At 41.0% G+C, this 26,013-nt stretch overlaps 1 protein-coding gene across 6 annotated transcripts in view; it reads left to right on the top strand.

Moving 5' to 3' along the window:
- LPAR1 (lysophosphatidic acid receptor 1) overlaps positions 1-26,013 on the top strand; it is a 168,246-nt gene that overhangs the window by 38,493 nt on the left and 103,740 nt on the right. Inside the window, exon 1 of one of the 6 annotated variants that reach the window (XM_021069240.1) lies at positions 7,479-7,542. The gene's annotated coding sequence lies outside the window, so the exon portion shown is untranslated. 6 annotated transcript variants of the gene reach the window in all.

The following is a 26,013-nucleotide window of genomic DNA, read 5'->3' as shown; positions in this document are numbered from 1 at the left end:
CCCTTCCCCTTGGCAACCACAAGTCTGTTCTCCAAGTCCATGATTTTCTTTTCTGTGGAAAGGTTTGTTTGTATCGTATGTTAGATTCCAGATATAAGTGATATCATATGGTATTTGTCATTCTCTTTCTGACTCACTCAGTATGAGAGTCTCTAGTTCCATCCATGGTTTGCTGCAAATAATTTTTCCCTCTTTTAAAAGGCAGATTCTTTCTGAAATGTATTCTTACTTGCCTCTGGTTTTGTGCGATTACTTTTGATGCATGGTGAATGCCGACTGATAAAATTAATCGCTTATTTTACCTTATAGTAACTACATGTACGTGTTACCATCATTTACTGGTTAGTGTACAGATTGGGGTGTCTCAGGAATAAGTTTCAAAATTGATTTCTCAAGGGAATTCTATGAGGACAGTGTAATAGATAAATATAGATGAAGATGTAATTAGAACTTTATGTCATTTTAAGGAACATAGGACAGCTCAGCACTTCTATGTGTTTGATTTTAATGTATTAAAAATTAGAAAACACAGTGAACAAGAAGGGTTAATTATTATAATTGCCTGTCTTCATGTTTCCATTGTCCTAGATGCACGTAGCTAGATTTCATTGACTTCAAAATGACAGAACTCTCTAGAGACCACATATTATAGAATAACATTACTGCCATTTTAATTGAAAAGCGACAGAATTTTTTTTTTTTTCCACTTCACAGGTTTTGTGGACAGTATGCCAACACTATCCAATAGAAATTTTTTGCAGAGGTGAAATGTGCTGTTTTTGCGCTGTCCACGGATGGCAAGTGACTATCATATTGGACAGTAAAGGCCTTGACTTGGGAGTTAAAGCCATCCCTCAGTTCCTAGCAGTGGAGCTTCTAACTGGTTTCAGAAAGCTGCTGCTTCTGAGCAGACCCAGCTCCACACTGAGGTGCCAGCTGGGCACGTGGTCCAGCGCCTGCTAGATTCCAGCCCTGCCTCTCCCACTCGGCCACATGTCCTTGTGCAGTGACAAGGACCATCCCTCTGATCACCCCCAAGACTTTGCACCTTGATTGCTGAAAGAGGAGAAAACGCTGGCCCCGATTCCCAAAGAAGTCTCCCCAATCCAAGGGGGGCCCATTCTTCTTGCGTTACACATCAATGCTAAGAGGCTTGGCTAGTGACAAGGAAAATGCTCCTGTTAGAATTCTTCCTGTACCCAGATCAAACTGGATTTCTGTTTTCCCATGTTTAGGAGGCCACGAACTAGCCAGTGGATTATTGATTATGCATACTGATTTATGAAAACCCTTTTAGCACAGAACTTGTGAAAGTGATGGGAGAAAGGGGGTAAATGGATTCCTGTCTGGTCTTTTCGAAAAGCAGAGCTGCATGGTAAGGAGCTGGTCCCTGTTGCTCTTTGGTCCCCACCCGCCTTCCTGGAACATGACATAGAGTCGGGGAGTCTGAACCTTCTAACTTACTTCTTCCTGTTCTTTTTCAGCAAGCAAAGCCTTCCCTGGACACTGGTGGCTTTTCATTCAGCTCCATCTTCACTGCACTTAGAGCTATTACACTGTTCTTAATATATGTTATTCCCAGGCTGGTTGCTATTCTTGGTTTCAGAGCCATTTTGAGTTTTTGCCTTTTTGTCTTTCTGTGTATTTTAACTGGAAATTGAGTGGGGACATATCAGGGATGTGGGCTGATGTCATCTTTATTCCGAAGTCCATTTATGGGAACTTACATATGAGTTATTTAATCATAGCTTTTGATCCTAAGGAAATGCCGCTGAGTTGAACTGATTGACCTCAAAGATTTTAGATGTTCATGTTTCTTAAGAAGATTGACACAGCCACCCTGAGAATCAGGCAGTGTAGAGGAAGTACCTTTTGATCAAATTATATTTCCAAATGATATACAACCTATGTGTCCACATCCCTCTGACGTCTTTTAAATTTATAGTTTAATAGCTTTAAAAGACCCCTCTGGAGTTCATGTTGTGGCTTAGCGGGTTAAGAATCCCACTAGTATCCATGAGGATGAGGGTTTGATCCCTGGCCTTGCTCAGTGGGTTAAAGGATCCGATGTTCCCACCAGCTGTGGTGTAGGCCGCAGATATGGCTGGGATCTGGTCTGGCTGTAGCTGTGGTGTGTAGGCCAGCAGCTGCAGCTCTGATTCGACTCCTAGCCTGGGAACTTCCATATTCCATATGTGGCCCTAACAAAGACAAAAAAACAAAACCAAAACCAAAACCAAAGCCCTCCATATGAGTTAGATATTGCCTTTCCAGTAGACCTATAGTGTGATCTTAAGCTCATGAACAGGAAACGAATATAAAAAATCTCAGACGTGTTGGTCCAGTCCTTTTCTAAAGGAGAGTTTGCAGTGGACTTTGTCAAAACTAAACCTGTTGCTTTTGGCAGACACCCTTTTCACCCTTCAGATAGCTGGCAATCAGTAGCTTCACTCCACGAGTGAATTCATGTGATGATGTGGTGGGTACTCATTGTCGTTCTCTTATCCTTATGGATACACACTGGGATCAAGTCCTGCTTAAAAATAGCATGTTCTTTGCAGCTTCAGTAAGTGTGTTTTTAAAGAAGTGTCCAAGGCTCATGCATGGTAACACCTGCCCTCAGATCTTTTCCTTGGAGTTTCACTTAAAATCTTTATTGCATAATTCATCAGCTCCTTCCTGAGAAAATTTCTGTCTATCCTCATCATTGAATAGGTGAAATGACCCTCAATTTTGATTTCACTCTATTTTATTTGCTAGAGAAAATTCCAGATACCTGGTATCAAAAGCACATGAAGCCGGCTTTTAGTTAACAGCACTGACCACTTATACTTCATATACTTATCAGAGACTTTGTTCTTGAATTATCTGCATTCCAGTTCTATCAAAGGCCACATGAGGCATCAGGTTTAATAAATGGACATTCCAGTGAGTGGTTCTCGAGGTGTGGTCCCAGAACTGGCAGCACCGGCATCACTTGAGAACCTGTTAGTAAGTGCAAGTTCTTGAACCCATCCCAGACCTACCACAGCACCTGATTGAGACTCAGGGGGTGGAGCCCAAGCACTGATGTTCAAATAAAACTTCCAGGGAATTCTAGATTTATAGAACTCTAATAAAAGACAATAGCATGTAATCAGAGGTTGCTTCAGAATCTTTCTTTCTTTCTTATCTTTTTTTTTTTCTTTTTTTTTTTTGTCTTTTTGCCTTTTCTAGGGCTGCTCCGGCAGCATATGGAGGTTCCCAGGCTAGGGGTCCAATCGGAGCTGTAGCCGCCGGCCTACACCAGAGCCACAGCAACACGGGATGCGAGCCACATCTGCGACCTACACCACAGCTCATAGCAATGCCGGATCCTTAATCCACTGAGCAAGGCCAGGGATCAAACCCACAACCTTATGGTTCCTAGTCAGATTTGTTAACCACTGAGCCACCACGGGAACTCCCAGAATATTTCTTAAGGAGTTAGGGTTAGAGTTAGGGTGAAAATACAGAAGCCTGGATTCTATATCAAAAGCTTGGAGGAGTGGATGAGGAGAAGTGTTTTTGTGTAGGTTTTTTTCAGTTGATGTGTGAAATGCCCTCTGAGGAGCACGGATTTTTTATTTTCAGCTTTCACTGAGAATTGACTGAAGAAGAAATAATCATTAATATTTCATATTAATATGTCTATTAATAATCATATTAATATTTTGTATTGTATGGTAGCTCTACTAGTAATTAGAAAAGAATAGTTTCTCTGTCCTAATAGTTATTGTGTAACTCTTTTTCTTTTTTTTAAATTTTTTTTATTGATGTATAGGTGATTTACAATGTTAATTTCTGCTGCACAGCACAGTGACTCAGTTATACTATATTCTTTTCCATTATAGTTTATTACAGGATATTGAATATAGTTCCCTGTGCTATACAGTAGAACCTTGTGGCTTATCCATTTTATATATAATCGTTTGCCTCTGCTAATCCTAAACTCCCAATCCTCCCCCCCCCAACCCCCTTCCACTTGGCAACCACAAGTCTATTCTCTATGAGTTTGTTTCATAGATATGTTGATTTGTGTCATGTTTGAGATTCCTTATATGTGATATCATAGGGTATTTGTCTTTCTCCTTCTGACCTCTTTCTTTGGTTGACAGAGAGCTCAGAGTAAAATTGCATACAGTTTTGAAATTTTATCTATTTCCTCTGCCTGTTTCAGTTCCTCCCTATTTTATTGAGATATTATTGACATATCGTGTAAACTCAGAAGACAAAAAACCAAAGCCAAAACCAAAACCCTCCGTATAAGTTAGATATTGCCTTTCCCGTAGAGCTATGGTGTGATCTTAAGCTCATGAACAGGAAATGAATGTAAGAAACCTCAGATGTGTTGGCCCAGTCATATGGCCAACAGATGATCAGAATCATGATATATTGATGATTCTGATCAGAATCATGATCAGAATCATGTATATATTGCAAATTGATAACCACATCCATCATCTCAAAAACTTATGGTTTTTTAGGAGTGGTGATAACGTTTAAGATCTACTCTCAACAACTTGCAAGTATCTTAATTACTCTCACCATGCTGCACGTTAGATCCCCAAACTCACTCAGAGCTGAAAGTTTGTAGCCTTTGACCAATATCTCCCCATTTCTCCCATCCTGTAGCCACTGGCAACTAGTGTTCTACTATTTTTGTGAGCTTGCTTTTTTAGATTTCACATCTAAGTGCGATTGTGTAGTATTTTGTCTTACTCTCTCTGACATTTCCCAGTGCATAGTACATTCTAGGTTCATCTATGTTATAGCCGATGGCAGTATTTCTTTCTCTTTTATGGCTGAATGTTAGTCCATTTTGTATGTATTATGTATATATACCATAATTTATTTATCCATTCATCCATTGATATAATACTTGGTTGTTTCCACATCTTGGATTTTGTAAATAATGCTGCAAGGAACAGGGAGATGTGGTTATCTCTTGGAGATAGTGATTTTATTTCCTTTGGATATATACTCGGAAGCAGGATTGGTGGATCATATGATAGTCCTAGTTTCAATTTTTTGAGGAAACTTCCTACTGTGTTCTATAGTGGTTGAACCAATTTACATTCCCATCAACAGTGTACGAGGGTTGGTTTTTCTGCAATGATGTTGCCAACACTTGTCTTTTTTTTGATGAAAGTTACTCTAACAGATATGAGCTGATACATCATTGTGGTTTGATTTGTACTGTCTGGTATTCATGAGGAATATTTTTTCATATATCTGTTGGCCATTTGTCTGTCTGCTATGGAAAAATGTCTGTTCAAATCCTTTGCCCATTTTAAAATTGGATTGTTTGTTGTTTTGCTGTGGATGTGTGAGTTCCTTATGTATTTTGTCTGTTTAAACCCTTACTGGATAGATGATTTGCAATTTTTTCTCCCATTTGGTAGACTGCCTTTTTATTTTGTTGATTGTTTAATTTGATGTACAAAAGTTTTTAGTCTGATGGTAGTCCTACTTGTTTTTTGCTTTTATTATTTGTGCTTTTGGTGTTACATTCAAAATATGTTTGCCATGACCAATGTCTAGAAATGTCTTCCCTATGTTTTTTTCTATTAGTTTTATAGTTTGAGGGTCTTACATTTAAATCTTCAGTCTTTTTCAGATTTATTTTTGAAGATGGTGTAAGACAGGAGTCCATTTTCTTTCTTATGCACATGGATACCCAGTTTTCCCAACATCACTTACGGAAGAGAGTATTCTATCCCTGTTGGCTCCCTTGTCAAATGTTAATTGACCATATATGTGTGGGATTATTTCTGGTATTGATTCTCTTCCAATTGTCTTTGTGTCTGTGTTTATGCCAGTACCATACTCTTTTTTAAACACTGAACTGTAGTTGGGAGTTCCCATCATGGCTCAGTGGTTAACGAATCTGACTAGCATCCAATAGGACGCAGGTTCGATCCCTGGCCTTGCTCAGTGGGTTAAGGATCCTGTGTTGCTGTGAGCTGTGGTGTAGGTTGCAGATGTCGCTCAGATCCTGCATTGCTGTGGCTGTGGTGTAGGCCGGCAGCTGTAGCTCCAATTTGACCCCTAGCCTGGGAATTTCCATATGCTGCAGATACGGCTCTAAAAAGCAAAAAAATAATTAAATAAATAAAAATAAAAATAAATAAAAAAATAAAAACAAAAAATGTAATTGAACTATAGTTGATTTACAGCATTGTATTATGTTCAGGTGTACGGCATAGTCATTCAGTAATTTTACAGATTATACCCCATTAAAAGTTTTAACAAGATACTGGCTGTATTCTCTGGGCGATTTTATACATAATAGTTTATATCTCTTAGTCCTGTATTCCTAATTTTCCCTTTCCCCTCCCCTCTCTCTTTTGGTATTCACTAGTTTATTTTCAATTCGTTTCTTGTATCCATGAATTTGTTTTACATTTACATACGTTTGTATTATTTTTAGATTCCATGTGTAAGTGAGATACACTATTTTTCTTTGCCTTATTTCACTAAGCATAATATTCTATAGGTCCATCCACATTGCTGCAAATGGCAGATTTTAATTCTTTATTATGGCTGAGTAATATTCCATTGTATGTATACACATATTAAATGTAAATGTCATTTCAGTTACAAATATTTTTCTTTACCTATTTATCTGTTGATGGGCCTTTGGTTGCTTCCATGACTTAGAAATAGCATTGCTATGAACACTGGGGTGCATGTGTCTTTTCAAATTAATGTTTTCATTTTTTCCACATTAAAAACCTGGGAGTGAAATTGCTGGATCATGTGGTCGTTCTGTTGTTAGTATTTTTCATAGTGGCCTATACCAATTTGCACTCCCACCAGCAGTGTACAGGAGTTCCGTTTTCATTACCAACATTTGTTATTTGTGTTTTGATGATAGCCATTCTGACAGGTGTGGGATGATAACTCGTTTTCATTTGCATTTCTCTAATAATTAATGATGTTGAGCATCTTGCCATGTACCTGTTAGCCATCTGTATGTGGTCTTTGGAAAAATGTCTCTTCAGGTCTTCTGCCCATTTTTTTCCTTTCTTTTGTGGCCATCCCACAGCATATGGTGCTCCCGGGACAGGGATCATATCTGAGCTTCAGTTGTAACCTATGCTGAAGCTGGGGCAACATCAACTCCTTAACCCACTGTGCCAGGCTGGGGATTCAGCCTGCCTCCCGGTGCTCCAGAGATATCACCAATCCCATTGTGCCACAGCAGGAATTCCATTCTGCCCATTTTCTGATGTGGTTATTTGCTTTTTTGACCTTGAGTTGTATAAGCTGTTTATATATTTTGGATTTTAAACAGTTATCCGTCATATCACTTGTATATATTTTCTCCTGTTCTATAGGTTGTCTTTTTGTTTTGTCAGTGATTTCCTTTGCTGTACCAAATATTTAAATTTCTCATTTGTTTATTTTTGCTGTTTTTTTTTTTTTTTTTTCTTAGGAAATGGATCCAAAAATTGTTGCTATGGTTTATGTCAAAGAATATTCTGCCTGTGTTCTCCTCTAGGTGATTTGTGGTTTCAGGTATTATATTTAGATCTTTAGTCCATTTTGATTTTATTTTTGTATATGGTGTGAGGAAATGTTCTAATTTCATTGTTTTACCTATAGCTGTTCAGTTTCCCCAGCACCAGTTACTGAAGAGAGTATCTTTTCTCCATTGTGTATTCTTGCCTCTTTTGTCTTGGATTAATGGGTTTACCTGTAGGCTCTCCTCTGTTCCATTGATCTATGTGTTTTGTGCCAGTACCACGCTGTTTTTTGATTTCCACTGTTGCCTTGCTGCTTTTCTGACTGGATGATCTCTCTGTTGATGTAAGTGGGATATTGTCACCTATTTTGTTGTATTGTCAGTTTCTCCCTTTATGTCTGTTAATATTTGCTATATAAAAGCTATTTAGATGCTTTTGCATTGGGTGCATATATGTTAACGAGTGTAGTACTCTCTCCTTGTACTGATCCCTTCATCATATAATGACCTTCTTTGTCTTTTGTTATAGCCTTTGTTTTAAAGTCTATATTATTTGATAGGAGTTTTGTTACCCCTGCTTTCTTGTCATTTCTGTTTGCATGAAAACAAATGAACAGACCACAAAGGAAGAAAAAAGAATTAAAAATGTTTTCGTAGTACGTTTGTGTTTCTTCTTTTTTGGATTTTGTGTATCTAGGGTAGGTTTTTGATTTGTGATTACCACGGGGTTCATATACATTAACCTGTAATTATATCTAGTTGTTTTATACTGGTAGTCACTTAAGTTCAAATACTTCCTAAGAGATCTACATTTTTTACTAACCCCCCCAACATTTTTGTGGTTTTGATGTCCTATTTTATGTCTTAATGCTCATCCCTTTACTGTTTATTGCAATTACAGTTGCTTTTCTAGCTTTCTGTTTTTTAATTTATGTACTGGCTTATTTATGTGGTTGATTCTCAATCCTTACTGTGTATTTATTTGCCTCTTCTCTTGGGATTTTCTCTTTTCCTTTGAGGGTAGGTCTACTATTGATGGACTTTTTTTTTTTTTTTTTTTTTTTTTTGAGTGGTCGCACCTGCAGCAGACTCTTTGTGTTTCCTGTACCTGGATATCTGTTTCCTTCTTTAGGTTTGGAAAGTTTCCAGCCATAATTTCCTCAAATACGTTTTTGATCTCCTGCCCTCTTCTTTTCCTGGAACCCCTCTAATGGGAATGTTGGAACCCTTAATGTTATCCCGCAGAGCTCCTACATTGCTTCCATTAAAAAAAAAATTGTTGTCCTTTCTGCTGTTCTGATTGGGTGGTTTCCATTATTCCATCTTTTAGGTCACTTATACATTCTTCTGTATCGGCTATTCATTCCTTATAGTGTGTTTTTTTTGATTTCAGCTGTTGAAGTATTCATTTCTGACTTGGTCTTTTTCATACTTTCTCATTCCTTGTTCAAATGTTCTGTGTTCAGATCAATTCTTTTTCATAATCCAGTTAACATTTTTATTACCAGTGTTTCGAATTCATTATCTGGGAAATTATATCTGTTTCATTATTTTTCAGGTCTTTTCTTTTGCTCTTTCAATTGGGCAGGTCCTCTGTCTTTTCATTTTGTCTAACTCTATCTCTCTCTGTGAATTTAGGGAAGACAGTTACCTATTGTGGTCTTGAAAAGGGGTGTTCTTATGTGGGAGAATCCCTATACAGATGGCGTTTGGCCAGTGCCTTGGGTGAGAGCCCTGGATTTGAAATGGACTCCAGTCCTGTTTTTCCTCAGGGTGTGCAGGCAGCTGTCACCTTGCTAGGGGGTGGGGCTGAAGATGGGAGGGGCTAGAGTTGGATCCAGGTGTGAGGTGGGTCTTCCTCTCTGCTCAGGAGGCTGTCACCACCCTATCATGGGTGAGGTCCAATCCCACCTTGCTGGGGCAGAAGCCCTGAGGTTTGAGCTCATGATCCCTTTTTTCCCTTTAAGTGTCTATTTTCCCTTCTTCTTGCACTAGGAATTTGCCCCAGAAGGGGAGAGTGCTGAAATGAGGCCTGCAGGTAGACAGGGGTCCAGTGCACAGCCTCTGTGGATGGCTGGGGCTCTGCTCAGATGTAGCCTCAGGTGCGACTCCCCTTTGTCTCTCACACCCAATCATTTCCCCTTTCTTCTGTCACCCCTGCCCTGTTGTGGAACTCTCTGCATGGCTGGCAGGAACCTGTGTGGATCCTCAAGGAGTGTTGGAGGGTCAGCTGTTGGGGGGGGCCATCATCCGAGATCTGGGCAGCGTCTGGAGCGCTGCATAAATACGTGGCAATGATGGCCTCCACCGCTCCATCTGGACTCCTTCCCAAGTCTGAGTTGTCTCTCCATCCCACAGTTGAGCCTTGCCCTTGATACTGGCTGCTGTAGATCCAGTGCCACACTGTGGTGTGGAGTGAATGGGGATGGAGTGTTCCTTTGGCTTGGACTGAGATGCTCAGCCAGATGGTCATGGGAAGCCTGGCAGCTCCTAGAGCAGACCTCTCTCTGTCCTGCCTCTGGGCGATCAGGGCTCATGCATGCTTCTTATGAGTGGAGTCTAGGCTTCTCCAGCCTCTCTGTCTGACTCCGTGGTCTTCCAGCTAGCCAAGGGGGCTTGTCTTCTTTGCACAGGACCCCAGAACTGGGATGCCCAGGCTGCCCAGTCTGTGGCTTGACCCACTCACTCCCCAGGGCAGATGTCCACTTGTGTAATCTCCCTTTTTCTCTGAGTCCCTTCCCAGGGGCACAGGTCCCATCCTGATTGCTTTTCTTCCCTTCCTACCTGATTGCTTGTGTATCTTTCTTACAGCTTTGGTTGTACAGGAGTCCTTCTGCCGGTTTCCAGGTTTCAGTGAGGATTGTTCCACATACAGATTTATTTTTGATGTGTTTGTAGGGGACGATGGCACTTTGTACTCTTACTCTGCCATCTTGTGCTCTCTCCCCAGCTGTTTTGATTATTATAGCTTTGTGTAAGGATGCTTCAAATTAGGAATGGTGATGTTTCCAGGTTTATTGTTCCTTCTCAGAAATGCTTTGGCTGTATGAGGTCTTTTGTGGGTTCCATATCAATTTAAGACTGTTTGTTCTACGTCTTTCTTTTCTTTTATGGCCACACCTGCATATGGAAGTGCCCGAGCTAGGGGTCAGATTGGAGCTGCAGCTGCCAGCCTATGCCACAGCAATGTGGAATCCAAGCCATGTCTGTGATCTACACCACAGCTTACAGCAACATTGGATCCTTAACCCACTGAGTGAGGCCAGGGATTGAACCCACATCCTCACAGAGACGGTGTTAGGTTCTTAACCTGCACAGCCACTACAGGAAATCCTGTTCTGTTTCTGTGAAAAATGCCACTGGGCTTTTGATTGGAATTGCATTGAATCTATAGCTTGGGTGGTTTGGATGCTGTAACAACATTAAGTTTTCTTTTTCTTCCTTTTTTTTTTTTCTTTTTAGGGCTGCACCATGGCATGTGGAGCTTCCCAGGCTAGGGGTTGAATCGAAGCTGTAGCTGCTGGCCTAACCACAGCTCACGGCAACGCCAAATCCTTAACCTGCTGAGAAAGGCCAGGGATCGAACCTGCAACCTCGTGGGTGCTAGTCAGACTCATTTCCACTGAGCCACAATGGGAACTCTGACATTAATTTTTCTGATCCATGAGCACAAATTATCTTTCTGTTTTTTTGTCTTCAATTTTTCTCATCAAATGTCTTGTAGTTTTCAAAAGTATAGCTCTTTCACCTCCTTTGTTAAATTTATTCCTAAGAATTTGTTTTAGATGCTACTGTAAGTGGGATTTTCTTTATTTTTCAGATGTTCATTTTTGGAGTATAAAAACACAACTGATTCCCCCCCCCCTTTTTTTTTTCTTTTTATGGCCTCATCTGTGGCACATGGAAGTTCCTGGCCAAGGGTTAAAATGGAGCTGCTTCTGTGGCCTATACCACAGCCACAGCAACACTGGATCCGAGCTGCATTTGCAACCTCCTCTGCATCTTACAGCAACACTGGATCCTTAACCCACTGAGCGAGGTCAGGGATTGAACCCGCATCTTCACAAAGACAATGTCAGGTCCTTAACCTGCTGAGCCACAATAGCAACTCCCACAACTGATTTTTTTAATGTTGATTTTTCTATCTTGCAACTTTACTGAATGAGTTTATTACTCCTAACAGTTTTTTTTTTTTGATGGAATCGTTAGGCTTTTCTATATATAAGATTATATAGTCTGCAAGCAGACAACTATTTAATTGTTTGCTGTCTCTTTGGATGTCTTTTATTTTTATTGCCTTATTGCTCTGGTTAGGACTTATCTGTGTTGAATAGGAGTGGTAGAGTGGTCATCCTTGTCTTGTTCCTGAACTTAGTGGGAAAGATTTCAGCCTTTTATCACTGAGTATGATGTCAGCTGTCTGTCTGTCATATATAGGTTGAGGTACATTCCTTCTCTACCCAGTTTGAGTTTTTATCATGCACGTATGTTGAATTTTGACAAATGCTTTTCTATATCTACTGAGAGGATAGTATTTCTTTTTTCTTTTTTCTTTTTCTTTTTGCTTTTAAGGGTTGTACCTGTGGCATATGCAAGTTCCTAGGCTAGGTGTCATATCAGAGCTGCAGCTGCTGACCTATGCCATAGCCATAGCAACACCAGATCCAAGCTGCATCTGCGACCTGCACCACAGCTCACAGCAATGCCGGATCCTTAACCCACTGAGCAAGGCCAGGGATTGAACTCACATCCTCATGGATACTAGTCGGTTTCTTAACCTGCCGAGCCACAGTGGAAAAAATTCCAAGCATTGTATAATTTTTATCCTGTATTCTATTAATGTTATATATCATAGTGATTAATTTTCTCATGTTGACCCATTCTTGTATCCCAGAGGTAAATCCTACCTGATTGTGGTGTTTGATCTTTTTAATGTGTTGTTGAATTTGGCTTGCTAGAATTGAGAATCCTGTAGTTTTCGTGTAGTGTCCTTCTTTGGCTTTGGTATCAGGGTAATGCTAACCTTGTAAAATGAGATTTGGGGTGTTTTCTTCTCTACAATTTTTTCAGAGTTTGAGAAAGATTGGTATTTTCAGAGTTTGAGAAAGATTGGTATTGTCTTGAAATGTTTGGTAGAATTCACCAGTGAAACCTTCTGGTCTTAGTCTTTCCTTATGGGAGAATTTTGTCTACTTTTGAAAAAATCTCCTTACTCATTATTGGTCTGTTCAGTGTTTCTGTTCATGATTCTGTCTTGGTAGGTTGAATGTTTTTAGGAATTTATCCATTTCTTCTAGATTATCCAATTTGTTGGCATACAGTCATTTGTAGTCATGCCTCTTGTTCTTTTGTAACTAGTTGTAACCTGGCTGAAACTTGTTTGGAGATAGATAAGGTCCAGAAACAAAGTAATTGATGGAATAACTGCCTTTGCTTTGAAACGAGCTTCTTGTTTGGAGCTCCTTTCCTAGTTCTGGGCCACATTTCCTTATGTCTCTTCCGTGCGATGGGTGTACTGCCATCACCAGTCGCCTGGCTGTGAAAGAGTTAATGGTTCCCAGTACCAGCCACTGACATAGGCAGTAGGGGAAATCTGGCTCACTTTGTTTCAAAATACACCATACCTCAAATAAGTACAAACAGCTGCAGTGCAGGATCGGGGCCAAAAGAAATCCGTGTGGTGCTCTGAACTCCACCCTAGAAGAGTTGATGTAACACGGATCTGAGGTCGGGCTCTAAAACGAAACCATCAGGCCCCAGGAGACGAGTTGAGTCCTTGCCTGGCATTCCCAGTCACCTCCACAACCACCCGTCAGAGAAACTGGCGTGGTTCAAGGTGACCTTGCTCTTTGCCCTGTGGACTCACTTTTTCTGCCATGGGCCAAACACCCTCCATCGAGTTTCTCAGAACCCAGAACTACCGTAGTGTGACATGAAGATGTCGTGGAACCCAAAAGATTTATAGATATGTTAGCAGTTCATTTTATTTCCCTGTCTTGCCCTAAAACAGCCATCATGCTCGCTCTGGCCCTACAGCACACTCTCCTTTTCAAGCCCTAAGAAAGTGTTGGTCAGGCAGAAACTGCTGCCACTGAGTCTGGTTATTTCTTCACCTCTCAGATTTTTTAGGTAATGTCAGTTTATCAAAACATTTTTTTGGAGTTCCCGTCATGGTGCAGCGGAAACAAATCTGACTAGGAACCACGAGGTTTCGGTTTCGATCCCTGGCCTGGCTCAGTGGGTTAAGGATCCGGCATTGCTGTGAGCTGTGCTGTAGGTCGCAGATGTGGCTCGAATCTGGCATTGCTGTGGCTGTGGGGTAGGCTGGTGGCTACAGCTCCGATTTGGCCCCTAGCCTGGGAACCTCCATATGCCATAGGTGTGGCCCTAAAAGGACAAAAGACCAAAAAAAAAAAAAAAGTTTTTTTTTTTTTTTTTTTCCCCTGAGTCCCTTTATATCAGAATTCCCTTTTCATGTTATAGTGCCTTTCTGCTCTTTGGAATGACTGTATAATTCCTTTCATACGAGTTTCTGTATGACACTTCATTCTCTTCATATTTGGGTTTTTCCTGTAATTTTTTTAGACATGCAGGACAGTATCTTTCGGGCTGATGGTTGGATGGCTAGAGGTCTCTCAAGTGGCACCTCACCACTGTTTCAGGTCTCCAATTGGTTTCTAGGTCACATCTCGGGCAGAGGGGCTTTGTGGCTACTTTGTGGTTTTATTATCTCTTCACAGTTTATAAAAAAAAAAAAAGGCTTCTTTTCCTTTCCATTTTCTGCTGCTTTGGTGATAAGCAGTGTCACCCATCATTTCAAGAGATGTCCACTGTTACACGTAAAACCCTTTCATAAAAGGAAAACAGGTGTTTCGAACACCACGCAAGTTTGGGAGGGGAGGGAAGGGCTCCTTTTTGGTTATTTGTTATCAGCGTCATATGTGAATAGAGTCCTTTAATTCCCTTTGCTTCACATTGCTGATTTCCTCAACAAGCGTGATTCATGTTGGAAATGTTACTCACAGCATTGTTCCATCAGGGAACAAGGCCAGCCTTGCCTTCCTGATTTCCTAAGGTGCCAAAAGCACGGTATGTGCATCCTCAGGAAAACGACAGCATTTACGTATCCTCAGCTTAGATGGGACCAGCGCATCCTCTAGCCCAATACGAATCCCACTGTTTGCAAGAGACCCACCCTGTCAAGAGGGACCTCACTGAGGAAGAGCGATGAACATTGTAGTGGGAAAGGGAATAAAATGAAATGCCTCGTTTTTCCCGCGGTGGGTTAGATACTGGGGTTGTATTTAACAGATCTGAGTCCCCTCCCCCCAAACTAGGAGCAGGATGTCTTCAGTCTAGACTTAGACCGTACGCTGATTTTGTTTCTGAAAGCTCTTATCTCTGGTTTAATGAGACGTTCATGAAGGAAACTCGTTTCTTATTTGGCTCTTGAACTCCGAAAGTAAACAAAACTTTCATATTTTTGAATAGCACGTTGTGGGCCAAACAACATCTGGAAGCGATTATGCTCACCAGTTGGTAGAAGAAATTTCATAATCCACCCTCCTCAAAGAACATGGTACCTCGTCACATTTTCCCCACATCCTGGAAACAGAAGAACATCCTAAGATGTTCTTAGGATGCCATTTGTGGGGTACCTGCCCTCTTTGTCTTGCATTGAATGTAAATGTGCGTCTCCGATATGCTAATATGTCGCTAGCTATTGAAAATACAGCAAAATTGGGTGGAGTGATGCTGTTTGGGATCCAGACTTCTCCTTTTTCAAAAGACCTATTTGACGTTTTGGCAACATGCCTCTTCTCCTCTGCCATTTGTCTGAGATTTCTTTTCCTGTCTTCTCTAAAATTAGGCACATGTGTGTCTGGGGTAGTCATGTCATTTGTAACAGTAACTTCTAACCAGATTAAAACAACTTTTTGGAAAAAAAAATGCAGTTTCTTCTTGGGCATGTTGATTCTTTTGGTTCATGGTGACACATGAGCACTGTCTCCTGATGAAACACATTTTATTTGAGAGGATGGGGCTTCTTCTCCTCTTGTCCTTGATCCTGGCTTCCTGCTCCCCACTCCTCCTCCTTTCTCAAACTTACAAAAAAGTATCCAGTACAAGTACGAAAATGCACAGTCAGTTAAGAATGAATTCCTTAACTGATAGGATTCCTTAACCACCCTCAAGATGTTTATAATGTATTTCCTAAACACAAGGACCTTCCCTCTACATGGTCCAAAACAATCATTGGATTTCAGAAATTAGCATCATCATCAAACTATCATCAGCTAATTTTCAAAGCCATGGTTTTCCCCAGTTGTCTCCATAATACCCTTTATAGTGAAGGATCCAGTTCAGAATCTGGACTAGTTGGTCATGTCTGTTAGTCTCCTTTAATGTGTGTCAGTGTCTCCGTGTTGTTTCAGTCTTGGTTTTTTCTTTTATGACCTTGGTCTTTGAATGCTCATAGGACAGTTATTTTATAGAATGTCCCTCAGTTTGGATTTCATCCATGCTTCCTTTTGACTAAACTCAGATTCTGAAACTTTGGCAGGAACATCACAGAGGTAACGCTGTATTTTTCTCAGCACATCCTATCAGGTGGCACGTAATGTATATTTGTCCTAATTCCTGGTGATGTTTACTTTGATTCCTTGATTAACACAGTACCTGCCAGACCTTTCCACTGTAGAGATACTATTTTTCTTTGTAAGGAATGAGGATTTGTGGGAAATATTTGAGTCTAGGCAAATGCCCTGTTTCTTAGCAAACTTTTACTGGTTTATTTATATTAAGACCAACTCCTAGATTCCTGGTTTATTCAAAGGGCTGTCTATCAATCTGCTCGGTCATTTATTTTGAAGCACAACATTATCCATTTTAGGCCAGGGAGGGGCCCTTCAAGCTAATTTCCTTATTCTTTTAACATGTCTTCATCACTCTTGAGTGCTGTAGATCTTTCTGGCACAAGAAGATGTTCCAAGTTATGGTGTACTTCCCTGAACCCAGCTCTGGACTCACATTTCTCCAGAAAGCCTGGGGCTTTTCAGTAGAGAGTGGTGCTTAGAGCCCAGGACCTAAGGGCTAGGCGAATCATAGTTATTGGGGTGTCACTACTCCCAGGCCTCTGAGTTGTGTACAGACACACACACACACACACACACACACACACACACACACACACTCCACCACACACACGCTTAAGCCTCTATTTTTATTTCCACAGCTATTAAAAACCGTGAGTATCTGCCTCTCTCTCCCCCTCTTCTGGATGCTTCCTTACATTTCAGGCTTTGATACGTGCTTTTGGCTGACTCCCCACCAGACATCCTCCTCACCTCATTTAGCCTCTGATGCTCTGCATTGGGCTGCCCTGGCGTTGTTACAAACACACGATTTTATATATGTATATGGTAATATATAATGTAACATTTTATATATAAAATCATATGTTTGAGACAGCTCAGATTTTCCTGTAAGCCGGTGTTTTCCATTCAAGGAAAATGTTCTTTAAATACTGTATTTAAAAACTCTATAGGAGTTCCCGTCGTGGCGCAGTGGTTAACGAATCCGACTAGGAACCATGAGGTTGCGGGTTCGGTCCCTGCCCTTGCTCAGTGGGTTAACGATCCGGCGTTGCTGTGAGCTGTGGTGTAGGTTGCAGACGCGGCTCGGATCCCGCGTTGCTGTGGCTCTGGCGTAGGCCGGTGGCTACAGCTCCGATTCAACCCCTAGCCTGGGAACCTCCATGTGCCGCGGGAGCAGCCCAAGAAATAGCAACAAAAAAGACAAAAAAAAAAAAAATACTCTATAAAATAGCATTTCTTCTTTATTACACGACTTAGGCTTTCTAGTAATATTTTTCATTGAGGACATACATAAACTGCACATATTTAAAACATACAATTTAGGAGTTCCCCTTGTGGCTCAGTGGTAATGCACTTGATTAGTATTCCTGAGAACTGAGAGTTTGATTCCTGGCCTCACTCTGTGAGTTAAGGATCCAGCATTGCCATGAGCTGTGGTGTGGGTCGCAGACGTGGCTTGGATCCCACATTGCTGTGGCTGTGGCATATGTTATCTGGTCCCTGTTACTCTTAGTCCTGTACACTATTCTTCTGTAGAAAATTAAAAATGCCCATTCCACCTCAGAGCACAACACACACACACACACACATATGTACAGTCTTTCTTTATGTATATGTTTCTCAAACGGGAAAGTATATAGTTACATGATTTCAATAGTTTAATTTTTATTGGCTGTATAAAACTAAATTGCATGTAAACATTGTTTTAGCAACTCACCTGATAGGAATTCCCATCATGGCTCAGCGGAAACGAACCCGACTGGTATTCATGAGGATGCTGGTTCAATCCCTTGCCCCACTCAGCGGGCTAAGGATCTGCCATTTCTGCAAGCGGTGGTATAGGTCTCAGATGTGGCTCAGATCTGGCGAGGTTGTGTCTGTGCTCTAGGCCAGCAGCTGCATCTCTGATTTAACCCCTAGCCTGGGAACCTCCATATGCTGCACCTGCAGCCCTAAACAACAAACAGACACACAAACAAAAAACAAACTCAGTTGACAAATGCTGTATTATTAGTTTGTAAAATTTTCTAGTCATATATGATATTGCTTTATGCCCCCTTGTAGCAAAATGTTTGTCCTTAATTCTTTCCAAAGCATAAATTCCTAGTTGTAGAATTGTGTATCCCCTAATGAAGTTTACTTTTTAGGATCTTGATGCAAACCGTACACACGTACACACACACCTCCAGATTGTATTCAAGAAAGGTTGTAAACATTTTGCACCAGAAATAAACTTGAGTGCCTCATTTTGTTACATTTTGGAAAACACATCAGAAAACCATCTTTCAGGTATAGCCTTTTTATGTTGTGGTCGTTTTCAATCATGCTTCTTCAATTCAGGCCCTCAGAATTGATTTTGACTTATTTTCTCAAAGGCACTTGAAGTTTAAGCTCCTGGACATCTCCAGTAGTGGAAGATGCCTCTGTCAGCAGAATCCCGCTGTCACCAGCTGTTATTCTGGGCTGAATACTTTTCTTACCCCAGCCATAGACTTTTCTGCTCCGGCCAGCTGTTTTGACACTTTGCCCTCCGTCCCATTTTTCCCCTCTTCTTCCCCTCTTTCCATTCCCCTCCCCGTCCGTCTCTTCTAAGCCATTTGGCAGTTACTTCTGCTGGTAGAACATGCACTTGCTTTTAGAAGTGTTGCCCCCAAACTCCTTCATGGGCTCAGGTTGAAAGAGTCTAGCTCAGCCTGAGTGTTGGTTATAGAGGTTGTAATCTTCTCCTGAAACCTGTAGACTGCAAACACTGCAGCCCGGTTCACAGGCTCCCTCCAGAAACATTCCTCCATTGAAATGTATCCACCCTATGCTTCAGGATATTTACTTTCTAGGTTGGAACTTTTGATTACTGTTAGTCTTTGCACGGGTCTGGGTTCTTAGGCAAATGGCTTGGTGAGGTGAAGGCTTGGAGATACTAAAAAGATCAGGAGTTGAGACACCATGGGTCTTGGGCAATGGAAAGAAACTGGGTAGTAAGTCTATCTCTTATTCAAAGAGTAATTCTTTTGGTTGTCCTGTCTTCCGAGAGGATTTTCTAGGTCTTTTGAGTTGACTTCTCTTCCTTTGTCCTCATCTCATCTTCTTGTTCTCTCGCTTTGTCTTTTATTTTATTTATTTATTTATTTATTTATTGGTCTTTTTGCCTTTTCTAGGGCCACTCCTGTGGCATATGGAGGTTCCCAGGCTAGGGGTCTCATTGGAGCTGTAGCCACCGGCCTACGCCAGAGCCACAGCAGCGCAGGTTCTGAGCCGTGTCTGCGACCTACATCACAGCTCATAGTAATGCCGGATCCCTAACCCACTGAGCAAGGCCAGGGATCGAACCCGCAACCTCATGGTTCCTAGTCGGATTCGTTAACCACTGAGCCACAACGGGAACTCCTGTTTTTATTTTATTTAAAAAAATTTTTAATTGTTAAAATTTTTTATTTTTTAGGGCTGCAGGTGCAGCATATAGAAGTTCTCAGGCCAGGGGTCCTAGCGGAGCTGCAGCTGCTGGCCTACGCCACAGCAATGGCAGATCTGAGCAGCATCTGCAACCTACAGCACAGCTCATAGCAGTGCTGGATCCTTAAGCCACTGAGCCAGGCCAGGGATTGAGCCCAGGTCATCATGGATCCTAGTGGGTTTCCTTATTGCTGAGCCAGAATGGGAACTCCTTTGCTCTCTCCCTTTATGATTGAGGACATTCAACGAGTTCATTTTTCTTTTCTTTTTTTAAACTTTAAGGGTGTGTTTCTCCTTCTGCCCGATATCTGACCCATTATTCCTAAGCTTCAAAATGTTCACATTTTCTAAGAAGTATAGCACAAACTAGCTTGAGCTTAAAACTCAAATGGAGTATGGCCAAGACGTCCTTGGCCCTCGTGGGGACAGCTGTTCTGAGACTTTACCGAAAATTTTGCTTTACAAATTCCTGGTTATTTTGACATATTTCAGGATAGCATCTTTCCCCAGCAGGAACACTTTCCAAAAGGGAAAACTGTATGCCAGTCATACAGTCTTTGACATCAGGACAATGAGTTTTCTTTAAATAGTTTTAGCCACTTTCTTCCATCTGTAGCATACTGAACTCTGAACCATTAAAAATACATGTAAAGCAGTGTGACTGTGGTGCGAGTGTTTCTTTCCCTCGAGCAGTGTGAGCTGGAAGGGCCAGCAGTATTCCTTCCTTTGAATGCATCAGCTGAGAGCCATATGGAAAGAGCGGTAGACTTTCAGGCCAACTGTAGCAAAAAAAGGTCCGATTGGAGAGCTGGAGAAGCAAATGGAAAAACTGATCCTATATAATGTGGAAAAGGAATGATTTAAGAGCATGAAATAGATTGTCTTCAGTGAGTATACTGAAGCAAGAACTTGGGCCTGATCCTTTGAAGAAGTTTCTGCCACCAGAGGTAGACGGTGGTGTTTTAAAGCAAAGCATGAGGAAATCATTTGGCCTCTCAAGGGCTGTCCTACCTTTGTTGTTCTCAATCTGCGTGTGAAGCAAATGGACTCTGAAAATGATCACAGCTTTCTCCGGCCCAGCTGGACCATTTGCCTCCCTGGTTTTATGGGATGCAGTGCTAAGGATAGGATGCTCAGATAAAACATGCATGGCTGCCATTCTTTGTCACCCATTTTTTCCTTTTCCTGTTTTCGTTCTTTAAATTTGGCCTGAAATTCCTGTTTTATCCACATTCGAAAGAGAACAGTGTTGACTGCCTCTCAAAAAGTGAGGAATTTTTTCCTTTTTCTTGAGATTTCCTGGAGGTCTTTTTTTTTTTTTTTTTTTTTTTTCCAATCTTCATTCATTATGAAACTTAAGGCTTGAACCTAGCCAAAACCCAGATCGGGACTTGAACCCGTGGTTTTTCACTCTCCTGGTGTCTGGGCTTAACTGGGGTTCAGGTTCTTTGTGCCTCAGTGCAGAAAGAATTCAGCAAGAGACAAAGTGATAGGCGGGAAATAGATTTATTAAGATAGGATGCTTGTGAGAGAGGCCAGTGGCGGGCGAGGGGCCTCTGCCCTCAGGATTAGGTGGGCTACAGTTTTATAATCTAAGGGGAGTGGGCGTGGGAAAATACCGCCTCTTCCTCTTTTCTTTGAGTAGTAGCTCCTTCTCCTTCTTCTTGGTATCTAGTAAGAGAGTATTTGACCCTATAAGGTCAAACTAGGACTGTCATTGTGTTTTTTCAAATCAGCTGAAGGGTGGTCCTTCAACTCCTGCCCTTGGTCTGAACCTGAATGCAGGCCTCACCCCATCCCCTACCCAACGACCTGAGGCATATCTCCTGCCTCCACTAGTCTAGCAGTCCTGCCTTGGTCTGATAGCTTTCTTGAGCAATTATTAACTTGCAGTGGTCTCCCCAAGTTCCCTAGGTTTCTCTATCTTATGGCCCCTTGTTGGGTCTTCTCCAACCACCTGTGTAACTATCCTGCTCCATCCCTATTGATTAGAGTTAAATGCTTTTCAGCCAAATAGCTTCTTTTAATAGTTGTAATAGCTGCATTTTTGGGTCACCATAATTATCACAGGTGTCGTTCCTAGACTCTCCTGAGCACATTATTTTGATTTGTCACATGATTTCAGGGTGAATTATATCCTGACTATATTTAATACAAGTGCCTTGTTCTTGCTTTTGCAAGTAAATGACAACTTAGCTGAAAGTGTGCTTTTTGAGTCATTCCATATTTTTGACAAAGTCTTGTCATCTGCTGTGGTCAAGCTGATGACTGTCCAGTGTAAGTTTTTCCTTTTGTGATTTGATTTTTTTTTCCTCTCTTAGTTTTTTTTTTTTTTTTTTTTTTTAATCTTTTTATGGCTGTACCTGCGGAACATAGAAGTTCCTAGGCTAGGGGTTAAATCGGAGTTGCAGCTGTGACCTCTGCCACAGCCACAGCAACACTGAATCTGAGCTGCCTCTGCTACCCTTTGCAGCAGCACCAGATCCTTAATCTACTGAGTGAGGCCAGGAATCAAACCCTTATCCTCATGGACACTATGTCAGGTTCTTAACCCACTAAGCCACAGTGGGAATTCCCCTCCTTAGGTGTTTTTTTTTTTGTTTTTTTTTTTCTTCTTTTTTATTTTTTTAGTATCTCGTTATTTTAATTTGATTTTCTTCTGATAACTGAGCCCCTTAGTTTTTTAATGATAATTCTTTTAATTAAATTTGCTAAGTTTAGTAACTTAACAAACCTGTGCCTCAGTCGTAGATCATACAGTTCCTGTTTTTCTTGGAATGAGCTGTTTCTTTTAATTATGGCAACATATAAATGACATAATTTACTGTCTTAACCATTTTCAAGTTCAGTAGTGCTCAGTATATTCACATTGCTATGAAACAAATCTTCAGAACCCTCTTCTTCTTGCAAAACTGAAACTCTCTACCTATTAAACAACAACTCCCCATTCCTCCTCCCTGGTAACCACTGTTCTGCATACTGTCTATGTGAATTTGACTGCAGTAGGTGCCTCATACATGTGGAATCACAAAGTATTTGTCTTTTTGTGACTGGCTGATTTCACTTAGCACCATGTCCTCAGGGTTCATCCATGTTGTAGTGTGTGCCAGCATTTCTTTCCTCTTTAAGGCTGCATACTATTCCACTGTATGTATACACTACGTTATGTTTATCCATTCATTTGTCCATGGACATTTAGGTTGTTCCTCCCTTTCAGTCTTTTTGAATAATACTGCTCTGAACAGGGGTATACAAATAACTCTTTGAGACCCCGCTTTCAGTTCTTTTGGATATATACCCAGAAGTGGAATTGATGGATAGTATGATAATTCTGTTTTTAATTTTTTGAGGAGTGGCAAGTCTGATTTCTGTAGCAGCTGATCATTCCTACTAGCAGTACATAAAGGGACCAAATTCTCCACATCCTTGACTCTTTTGTTAAACAGCTGTTCTCATGGATGTGAGGTGTATCTCATTGTGGTGTTGATTTTCATTTCCCTAATGATTTATCGATGTTGACTATCTTCTGATGTGCTTTTTGGCTATTTGAATACCTTCTTTGAGAAATGTCTATCCAGGTCTTTTTGTTTATTTTTATTTATTAATTTTATTTATTTTTAAGTTGGGTTGTTTGATTTTGTTGCTACTGAGTTTCTTTATATAGTCTGGATATCACCTCTTTTTTTAGATATATGATTTGCAGATTTTTTTTTTTTTTGCTATTTTAGGGCCACACCCAAGGCATATGGAGGTTTCCAGGCTAAGGGTCGAATTGGAGCTGTAGCTGCTGGCCTGTGCCACAGCCACAGCAATGCTGGATCCATGCTGCTTCTGCAGCCTAAATCACAGCTCATGGCTATGCCAGATCCTTAACCCACTGAATGAGGCCAGGAATGGAACCCACATCCTCATGGATCCTGGTAGGGTTCGTTAACCATTAAGCCACAAAGGGAACTCCTGATTTGCTAATATTTTATCCCATTTTGTGGATTGACTTTTCACTCTTGTGTGTTTTATTTATTTATTTTTGCACAGACATTTTAAATTTCAATTTAGTGCATTTGTCTATTTTTTTTTTGGTTGCTTGTACTGTAGTGAGCTCTTTAAGACTAAGAACTTAACGTCTTTTAAAAAAAGTTTACTTTTATTGTTAAATAGTGTCTGTTCCATTGGCTTTTTCTGGGTGTGCCAATTATTCTTATATTGATTCTCTATTTTCTGTGCCTCACAGCCATAATTTTTTTTTCTTTTTATGGCTGCACCTGTGGCACATGGAAGTTCCCAGGCTAGGGGTTGAATTGGAGCTGCAGCTGCTGGCCTGTGCCACAGTACAGCAACACTGGATACGAGCCCCATCTGCGATCTATGCGACAGCTTACAGCAATACTGGATCCTTAACCCACTGAGCAAGGCAAGGAATTAAATCCGCATCCTCACGGAGACAAAGTCGGGTTCTTAACCTATTGAGCCACAACAGCAACTCCAACAGCCATAATTTCTAATCATTCTAATAGCTATTATTATTTTATAAGCATGTGTGATTTTTTTTTTTTTTTTTTAAAGCTCATCTTCCTTGGCATCAACTTGGTTTTCTATAGTGGCCCTTCTGTCTGTTGTCACTTGAAATACAGACAGAAGGGCCACTAGTTTTAGGAGTAGTATGTTTTTTTTTTTTTTTTTAAATCTAAGTTCTCCGTGTTGTAATTTAGAGTGTCATATAGCTATATGAGATTTGCTAAGAAAAAGGAGTTCTTTTCTCCCTCTCTGCCACTGGACCTTCTTCGTAGCTACCGTGTTCATCTAGTTTAGCTGTTTCATTGGGTGTGTGCATTGTGTCACTTAGATTGTTACTTGTATTTTTTGATCTGTCAATTTCAAGAATTTATAGCCTTAACCGCTTACAAGATGTGCTGAATACGTACTCCCCTCCTGTTCCTTTTCATCCTAACAGGGTTGGGTCATGATTTTGTTCGGGCCGTTGTTCATTGTTAATGTTACGATGATCTCGTGAATGTTCGCCGTGGAGCCATCGCAGAGTCTACGCGTCCTTTCCGTCTTCTGCAAATTCTTTGTTCTCCTTTCAATTTTCATTAGTCTTCCTATGTTGTTTGCTTGATTTTTCTGTGTGCTTACTATTCTATTCTGTGTGCTTAGGATTCTGCATGCTCATTCTGTCTCAAACTCTGTCCATTCTGGAAATCTCTCAACATACCCAGACAGACAGTTATTTTGTCATACCTACTTTGCGAGTCTTCTTACCTGTCATTCAGCAATGTCCTTTCACAGTTAGGCCAAGAATTCCCTTTAGTTTTCTCCTAATTTGAACTCCTGTTCCGGTATCTCATGCCTTCTTTTTGATTGGTTTCCACCTGTTTTGCCAAAGAATACCCTGGAATGGGATGGTCGATTGTAAATCGCTTTGCTCATTGTTCATTGTCTTCCAGCTTCTAGATTGCTGTTGAGAAATGCAAAGACTTTCTGATCCCTAGTCCTTTGTTTACGAGCTCCCCCCATCACTTTTCTGTCAGGATCGGTTACAGGAATTTTTAAAAATCTGTGTCTTTTTTTTTGCTTTTTTAGGGCTGCACCTGAGGCATATATAGAAGTTCCCAGGCTAGGGGTCTAATCAGAGCTACAGCTGCCGACCTATGCCTCAGCCACAGCAACGTGGGATCTGAGCCACATCTGCAACCTACACCATAGCTCATAGCAGTGCTGGATCCTTAACCCACTGAGTGAACCCGCATCCTCATGGATCCTAAGTGGGTTTGTTAACCGCTGAGCCCCGAAGGGAACTCCCCAAAAATCTGGTATTTTTTAAAAAAAATCTTGATGATGTGCTTAACATGGGCATATTAAAATCAGTACAGGTGGACATGAGGGTCTTAGGACCTTTAAAGTCAACAAACTTAGGATGTGTCCCTTTAGGAAATGTTTTCAGTTAGTTGTTTGATTACCCTCCCCCAAATTTCCTTTGTTTTTTTGTTCCAGAATTGCTTTTATTTGGCTATTAGATCTCTTGGACTCATCCACTACTTTTCTCATTCTTACTGTTCTATTTTCTGTATTTCCAGTGTGTGTGTGTGTTTTTCTTTTCCACCTGCACCTGTGGCATGTGGAAGTTCCCGGGCCAGGGACTGAATCCAAGCCAGAGCAGTGGCAGTGCTGGATCCTTAACCCATTGCACTGGGCCAGGGATTGAACCCATGCCTCCATTGAGACAGTCTAGATCATTAACCCACTGTGCGTCCACTGCTTGTTTTTCAAGTTTCCTGTTTTTGTTTCAGTGGGTGCAGTATCTTCTTCCTGATGTTACCATTGTTAAGGTCTTTCCATCTTAGATTCCAGAGAAGAAGCTTCCAATCTCAGGCTTTAGATATAAGGCTGGCTTCAGATGTTATTTAGCTCTGGCAGGGGAATAGGTAAATACTGAGAAAGATAAGCCATAGCTCTTACCTTCGTCTGTCGCATCATCAT

This window comes from Sus scrofa, chromosome 1, assembly GCF_000003025.6.
Source record: "Sus scrofa isolate TJ Tabasco breed Duroc chromosome 1, Sscrofa11.1, whole genome shotgun sequence".
Lineage (NCBI taxonomy): Eukaryota > Metazoa > Chordata > Mammalia > Artiodactyla > Suidae > Sus > Sus scrofa.
This window is presented reverse-complemented; position numbering and strand designations above follow the sequence as displayed.